This window comes from Suncus etruscus, chromosome X (assembly GCF_024139225.1).
Source record: "Suncus etruscus isolate mSunEtr1 chromosome X, mSunEtr1.pri.cur, whole genome shotgun sequence".
Classification (NCBI taxonomy): domain Eukaryota; kingdom Metazoa; phylum Chordata; class Mammalia; order Eulipotyphla; family Soricidae; genus Suncus; species Suncus etruscus.
Window position 1 is genome coordinate 54201954 of NC_064868.1, and position 8543 is coordinate 54210496.

The 8543-nt window shown below is 40.8% G+C and overlaps 1 pseudogene; it reads left to right on the forward strand.

Annotated features, from left to right (window-relative positions):
• Window positions 1-1520: 1520 nt before the first annotated feature.
• LOC125998854 (proteasome subunit beta type-3-like) lies at window positions 1521-3908 on the forward strand (annotated as a pseudogene).
• Window positions 3909-8543: the final 4635 nt, after the last annotated feature.

Consider the following 8543-nt stretch of genomic DNA (forward strand, 5'->3'; position numbering starts at 1 on the left):
TGTGCCTTTAAGGGGTGATCATGCCCCTCTGTAAATGGCAACTGACCTAACTATAAAAAGGTAAAAATCCTGCCAGTTGGGAAGTCGAGATTAATACCAGAGCAGAGCCTGCTGCCTTGCTGGGTGTTGGAGGCCCAGACCCTCCATCCAGCCAGGCCTGGTCCTGAGATAAAGCATCAGCAAGCTAATGCTTGCTCTGTCTTTATTCCTATCTCATTCTCTCTCTTGAGCCCAGAGCTACAGGCCTTCTCTTCCTCCTCACTCTGTAGCCTCACTCTATAACAGGCTAGTGATCTCTCTCTCACTTTAACTTTCTGAGTAGACTTCAGGAGATGTATGAAAATAAAAAGCAATAATGTTTTTATCCCCCTCTCTCTGGCCATTCTCTTTCCTGGATCACTCTGGTGGCTACGGAGTCATTACAGGTACAGATTTCTCTATCATCTCCACCTGATACTGACCACATAATAGGACTCTGCAGGAGATACTTTATGGATTGCAAGGAATCAGAAATGTGCCTTCTTCTATCTGATAGAGTGTTATATGGCTGAAAGTCATTACCACTGAAGGAAATATAGCTAAGTTCCAACCTAATGTGGCTCCTGTGCCCCTGAATTAATGGAGTCGGGAGCTACACGATCAATGGAGTGCTGAGTTCAGAATTCCTCCTCCCATAATTTCACCTGCCACTTCTCTAGTCCATAATTCAGATGACTCACATTTTATTAATTGGGGTCATTGAGGTACAGCACCACCACCACCACATATTCAGTGGAAGTTTAACCATTCTTTGTGGACTCTTCAGCATTACCTCAATGAAATAAAGCTAAGGGCACTTATAAATTTAGAGAGGAACAATTAAAATCGGGGCATATAGAAACATCATTTTCAGAACGGAATTATCCTGTTTTTGTACTACCCAAAATCATGTAAATGGTGGCTGTTGATTGACTTATGTATTGTAAATGCTACAATGATCCCAATGAAACCTTCCAACTTAGCCTTCCTTCTCCTGTAATGATTTCAAAAAATTGTTACCTGGTTGTGATAGACATTAAAGACTGTTTTTATGCTATAGCCATTCAGCCAGATGATTGTAAATAATTTGCATTTCCCATTCCTTCTTTAAATAGTAAGGCACCTATGCACAGATTTTTGTGGAATGTTTTACCTCAGAGAATGACTATTCACCTACTATGTGCCAGTATTTTGCTGATTTAGCTCTATGTCCTTCCTATGCCAGATTTCCTAATGCTTATGTTATCCACTACATGGGTGATATTTTGATAGCATATTCCAATAAGAGAAAGCGTCAAAGTCTATATGAGGATATCATGACAAATCTGCCAGAAACTGGATTACAATTTGCAACAGAAAAGATTCAGATGCTGCCTCTGTACGAATATCTATGTTATATTCTCAAGCACATTATGGTACATCCTCAGAAAATTTTATGCTGAAAAGACTTTTAAACACCCAATTAGTGTACAAGTGTAGTCTGAGCAGCTTGGCAGCATTCACAGTGATTGTGGGTCCCAGACACTGCAATCATGTCTATTATGTCCTATAATGGAGGGGCCACCATGGCCACGAAGGGCAAGAACTGTGTGGCCATTGCTGTCAACAGGCGCTTCAGAATCCAGGCCCAGATGGTGACCACGAACTTCCAGAAGATCTTTCCCATGGGTGATAGACTATACATCAGCCTAGCTGGGCTTGCCACTGACATCCAGACCATTGCCCAGCTTCTTTTTTTTATGGTTTTTGGGTCACACTCGGCAGTGCTCAGGGGTTATTCCTGGATCCAGGCAAAGAAATTGCTCCTGGCAGGCACGGGGGACCATATGGGACACCGGGATTCAAACCAATGACCTCCTGCATGAAAGGCAAATACCTTACCTCCATGCTATCTCTCTGGGCCTTATTGCCCAGCTTCTTAAGTTCTGACTGAATCTGTACAAACTGAAGGAAGGGCGACAGATCAAGCTTTACTCCATCTTGAGCATGGTGGCCAACCTCTTGTATGAGAAGTGGCTCAGTGACTTGTATGAGAAGTGGTTCAATGACTGAAACAGTCATTGCTGGGCTGGACCCGAAGATCTTTTGAGCCCTTTATCTGCTCTCTAGACTTCATTGGCTGCCCCATGGTGATCAACGACTTCATGATCAGTGACAGCTGTGCAGAGAAATGTATGGGAATGTGTAAGTCCCTCTGGGAGCCTGAAATGGACCCAGAGCACCTGTTTAAGAACATTTCATAGGCCATACTGAATGCCAGGGACCGTGATGCCATGTCGAGCATGGGGGTCATTGTTCACATCATTGAGAAGGACAAAATCACCACCAGGACACTGAAGGCCCTATGGAGTAGCCTTCTCTTCTTAGAGACTACTCCTTTTCCTTGTTTTTTTTTTTTTTTCTAGTAAAAGTCTTTCATTCATAAAAAAACAAAACACACGGGCCTGGAGAGATAGCACAGCGGTGTTTGCCTTGCAAGCAGCCGATCCAGGACTAAAGGTGGTTGGTTCGAATCCCAGTGTCCCATATGGTCCCCCATGCCTGCCAGGAGCTATTTTTGAGCGTGGAGCCAGGAGTAACCCCTGAGCAACGCCGGGTGTGGCCCAAAAACCAAAAAAAAAAAAAAAACACTCAATGGTTTTCAGAAGCTGCTGGTAAATATTAATCGGCTCAATCTATACCTTGCTATTCTTTTTTATTACCTTTATTTAAACACCGTGATAACAAATATGATTGTAGTTGTATGATTACAGTCATGTAAAGAACACTTCCCTTCACCAGTGCAAGATTCCCACCACCAATTTCCCAGATCTCCCTCCTCCCCACCCCTCCACACTAGTACTCGAGACAGGCTTTCTACTTCCCTCATTGATTCACATTGTTATGATAGTTTTCAGTATAGTTACTTCTCTAACTGCACTCATCACTCTATGTGGTGAGCTTCATGTCATGAGCTGCACCTACCAGCCCTCATCTCTCTTGTCTCTGAGATACTGTTAAAAATGTCTTTCATTTTTCTTAAAACTCATAGATAAGCTAGACTATTCTGTGTCTCTCTCCCTCTGACTTATTTCACTCAGCATAATAGTTTCCATGTACATTCATGTATAGGAAAATTTCATGACTTCATCTCTCCTGACACCTGCATAATATTCCATTGTGTATATATACCACAGTTTCTTTAGCCACTCATCTGTTGAAGGGCATCTTGGTTGTTTCCAGAGTCTGGCTATTGTAAATAGTGCTGCAATAAATATAGGTGTGAGGAAGGAATTTTTGTATTGTATTTTTGTGTTCCTAGGGTATATTCCTAGGAGTGGTATAGCTGGATCGCTATTCTTAACTCAGAACTAAGTAGTTTTTTCTCACTCCTAGAAGACTCTTCCCTGAATAACCCAAGATAATTAAATGCAGAGCCTCAGAAGGAATTTGACTTTTTTATGGATCACCTCCAGAAATCCCATCTTACTTGGTTTACACCCAGAAAAAAGGTATGGCTTTTACTTTTTGCAAAACCTCAATCACTGACAGCTACCATTGTTAAGTTATCAGGACCATTGAAATGGATTTCTTTACAAAATAAACATCTCACTATTGTACCAAATCTGTAACTAATAGCTATTTTAATAATCAAAAATAAGCTATGTACTCACACTTTATTGGGATATAACTCTGATATCATAGTCCTGCCAATACATAAAAAAGAAGTTGACTCAATATTATCTCTCAGTGAAGTTCTGCAAAGAGCTTTGGATGACTTATCAAGAGAACTTTCCCCACATCATCCAGCAGAAAAAAATCGGTATTTCAGAAGGACTCCTTTTATAATTTCTTCCATCATTCGCACCTCTCCTATTCCAGATGTACCTATGTTTTATATTGATGGCTAATATTCAGGGAAAGGTAGTATCATTGGTCTATCCCTAATTACAACAGTGTGCACCAATTACAACTATGCATAACAAGTAGAACTTGCCACCATAATTTATCTATTATCACATGTCAGACCCATGTAACATAGTAAGTGATTCAGTATATGTAGTTAGCCTTTTCCTAAGAATTTTCACTGTTTCCATAATCTCCCACAACCCTGTGGTTCAATGTTTGTTTCAACAACTGCAAGCCATGCTATAAATGCACTCAGAGCCTATTTTCATCATGCATATAAGATCTCATTATGGTTTCCCTGGTCCATTGACTTTAGGAAAATGAATTAGCTGATCACTTGGCAGTGCCAATATTTACATCATTGGTGGAAGAACATAATTCTCTAGATGCAAATGCCTGTTGCTTTAATGTACAATATCTCTTCCCACTAAGACAAGCCAGACATATTGTTTGGAGCTATTTGACTTGTGCTCCTCTTTATTGTAAAACTTATGTGGCAGGAGCTAACCCTTAAGGTCTAAAGACAAATTATCCAAATGGGTGTGACTCACATTAATTTCTTCCCAAAGAAACCATAACTGCATGTAGTTATTGACACTTATTCTCATTTTATATGGGTAGTCCCCATGAGTTCAAAGAGAGCTAAAGCAGTATGTTCCTTTTTTTTTTTTTGGTTTTTGGGTCACACCTGGCAGCACACAGGGGTTACTTTTGGATAAATAAGGAATCGCTCCTGGCAGGCTTGGAGGACCATATGGGATGCCAGAATTCGAACCACTGTCCTTCTGCATGCAAAGCAAATGCCTTACCTTCATGCTATCTCTCCAGTCCCAGTTTGTTCCTTTTTATTATAATGCCTTTCTGTTACAGAAATTATTAATACTGTCAAGACAAATAATGGACTACCCTACACCAGAACAACTTTGCAATCTTTGTAATGAGTTACAGATAAAGCATATAAAAGGAATTCCATACAACCTACAAGGATAGACAACAGTTGAAAGAGTGCAATGGACACTTAAAACTTAGTTACTGAAAAATAAAACAATTACCTCCAATTGATTTTCTATCTATGTAATTTTTCCTCTAAATTTTTTAAGTCTGGCACAAGGAGAACCATATACAGCAACTGAAAAATATTTTCAGGAAGACTTACGAGATCAATAAATTTACCTATTTGAGTAAACATTGACAAAGACTGAATAGCAGGAAACTTGATCATCAGTGGAAAAAGACATGCATACTTTTTAACAGAAGATGGTCCCAAGAAGAAATTACAATCCTACTATGCCTTATAATAATTTGTCAACTTTAAAATTCAGAAAAGCTGAGTTTAACTATAACATAGTTATAAGTTTAGAATTTATTTTTGCAAACTTTTAAAAATCCCCATGCATTTGTTGTAAATAGTTTATATTTCAAGTTTTCTCTTACACTGGTTTTTTTTTTTTTTTTTGGTTTTTGGGCCACACCCGGTAACGCTCAGGGGTTACTCCTGGCTATGAGCTCAGAAGTCGCCCCTGGCTTGGGGGACCATATGGGACGCCGGGGGATCGAACCGCGGTCCGTCCAAGGCTAGCGCAGGCAAGGCAGGCACCTTACCTTTAGCGCCACCGCCCGGCCCCGACTCTTACACTGTTCTAATGCCCACATTCAACTTATAAAGCTAGGAATCTAATTCTAGGTAAGTACGTTGCTATGGTTACTCTTACTAAACAAAATTTCTTTTCCCTTTCTTTTTTCTTGGCAATGGAGTACAATACCTGCCCACTCCCATAATAAAAGAACTGCCGTTTAAGTACAACTTGCCTAAACCAGCCTGAAGTAGCTTATCTGACAGTATCCTAAAACCAACAAGTTCCTGATTTTCCTGCATAGATCTGATAAACATCATTGGCTAAAGTCCTTTGGCTATGGAAAGCCAGCAGTTTCCTGACTTCATGGCACAGATGATAATATCAGTAACCTACAGTCCTTAGCTGACCTACTTGGAATCAGCACTGTGTAACAATTCCTACCCTAAACACTTGTTAATTACAAAGAAAGGGAGGATCTTACACTACATTAATATACATTCCAGTAGCAGTCATAAAAGGGGGCTTCCCCTTTAAGAAGACCCCTAACTAATTGTCATTGGCTGGCAGTTGGCTAGGAGTATAAAAATCCCATCCGCAGAGTCAGAGGAATATGGCACAGCGGGAAGAGCATTTGTCATGCACAAAGCTGACCTGGAACAAACCCAGGCTTGATCAGATCCTCGGCATCCCATATGGTCTCCCAAGCCTGCCAAAAGCACCTTCTAAGTGTGAAGCCAGGAATAATCACTGAGCACTGCTGGGTGTAGCAAAAAAAAAAAAAAAAGAAGAAGCCCCAACCCTGAGTGAGGGGTCTAGTAGCTAGTAGTTGTGGAATGGAGTGGTGGACTGATGAACTGGTTCTACTCTTGTTGCTACTTGCTGCTTGTTTTTCATAGACTTTGGCTGTATTTCCCTGGACTACTTACCCTTTTGCTTCTCTTACCTGTTCCTTTTACCTGGCCCTCTATCTGACCTTACCCTACTCCCCAAACCAGATCTTTCGCCCACTCTTGGCCTAGGAGTTTTCCATAAGGCCCCTTGCCTCTCTACCCTCCCTGCTTATTAAAATAGGTTTCAAGAGAAACATCTTCTCAGAGTCTTGCCTGCTTAGCCTTTGGCAGGTGAAGGCCAAAATATCACACATATTGTTTTCAAAAAAAGGCGGAAATAGTTTACATTCTCACCAGCAGTGAATGGGAGTCCCTTTCTCCATGCATTGCACCAGTATCGCTTGTTCTTTTACTCAATGATGTGTGCCAGTCTTTGTGGTGTGAGTTGATATTTCATTGTTATTTGGTTTGCTTCTACCTGATGATGAACGATGTGGAACATTTTTCATATGCCCTTTGGCTATCTGAACTTCTTCTTTGAGAAAATATCTGTTCATTTCTTCTCCCCATTTTTTGGGGGGTGGGGCACACCCAGTGGTGCTATCTGCTTAGAAATATCCTGGCTATCTGATCAGAAATAGCTCCTGGCAGGCACAGGGGACCATATGGGACGCTGGGATTCGAACCAACCACCTTAGATTCTGGATTGGCTTCTTGCAAGGCAAACGCTGCTGTGCTATCTCTTGGGCCCCATCTTCTCCCCATTTTGGGGTGGAGTTAGATGGTTTTTTTTCGGAAGCTCTACCAGTGCCTTAATTTTTTTATTTGAACACCTTGATTACATACATGATTGTGTTTGGGTTTCAGTCATGTAAAGAACACCACCCATCACCAGTGCAACATTCCCATCACCAATGTCCCAAATCTCCCTCCTCCACACCCGACCCCCGCCTGTACTCTAAACAGGCTCTCCATTTCCCTCATACATTCTCAATATTAGGACAGTTCAAAATGTAGTTATTTCTCTAACTAAACTCATCACTCTTTGTGGTGAGCTTCCTGAGGTGAGCTGGAACTTCCAGTTCTTTTCTCTTTTGTGTCTGAAAATTATTATTACAAGAATGTCTTTCATTTTTCTTAAAACCCATAGATGAGTGAGACCATTCTGCGTTTTTCTCTCTCTCTGACTTATTTCACTCAGCATAATAGATTCCGTGTACATTCACGTATAGAAAAATTTCATGACTTCATCTCTCCTGACAGCTGCATAATATTCCATTGTGTATATGTACCACAGTTTCTTTAGCCATTTGTTTGTTGAAGGGCATCTGGGTTGTTTCCAGAGTCTTGCTATGGTAAATAGTGCTGCAATGAATATAGTTGTAAGGAAGGGGTTTTTGTATTGTATTTTTGTGTTCCTAGGGTATATTCGTAGGAGTGGTATAGCTGGATCGTATGGGAGTTCGATTTCCAGTTTTTGGAGGAATCTCCATATCACTTTCCATAAAGGTTGAACTAGACGGCATTCCCACCAGCAGTGGATAAGAGTTCCTTCTTCTCCACATCCCCGCCAACACTGTTTATTCTCATTCTTTGTGATGTGTGCCATTCTCTGTGGTGTGAGGTGGTATCTCATCGTTGTTTTGATTTGCATCTCCCTGATGATTAGTGATGTGGAGCATTTTTTCATGTGTCTTTTGGCCATTTGTATTTCTTCTTTGTCAAAGTGTTTGTTCATTTCTTCTCCCCATTTTTTGATGGGATTAGATGTTTTTTTCTTGTAAAGTTCTGTCAGTGCCTTGTATATTTTGGAGATTACCCCTTATCTGATGGGTATTGGGTGAATAGTTTCTCCCACTCAGTGGGTGGCTCTTGTATCCTGGGCACTATTTCCTTTGAGGTGCAGAAGCTTCTCAGCTTAATATATTCCCATTCTGTTAATCTCTGCTTTCATTTGCTTGGAGAGTGCAGTTTCCTCCTTGAAGATGCCTGTAGTCTCAATGTCCTGGAGTGTTTTGCCTATGTGCTGTTCTATATATCTTATGGTTTTGGGTCTGATATAGAGGTCTTTAATCCATTTGGAATTTACCTTCTTACATAATGTTAGCTGGGTGTCTAAGTTCAATTTTTTGCAAGTGTCTATCCAGTTGTGCCAACACCACTTGTTGAAGAGGCTTTCCCTGCTCCATTTAGGATTTTCTGCTCCTTTATCAAAAATTAGGTGATTGTA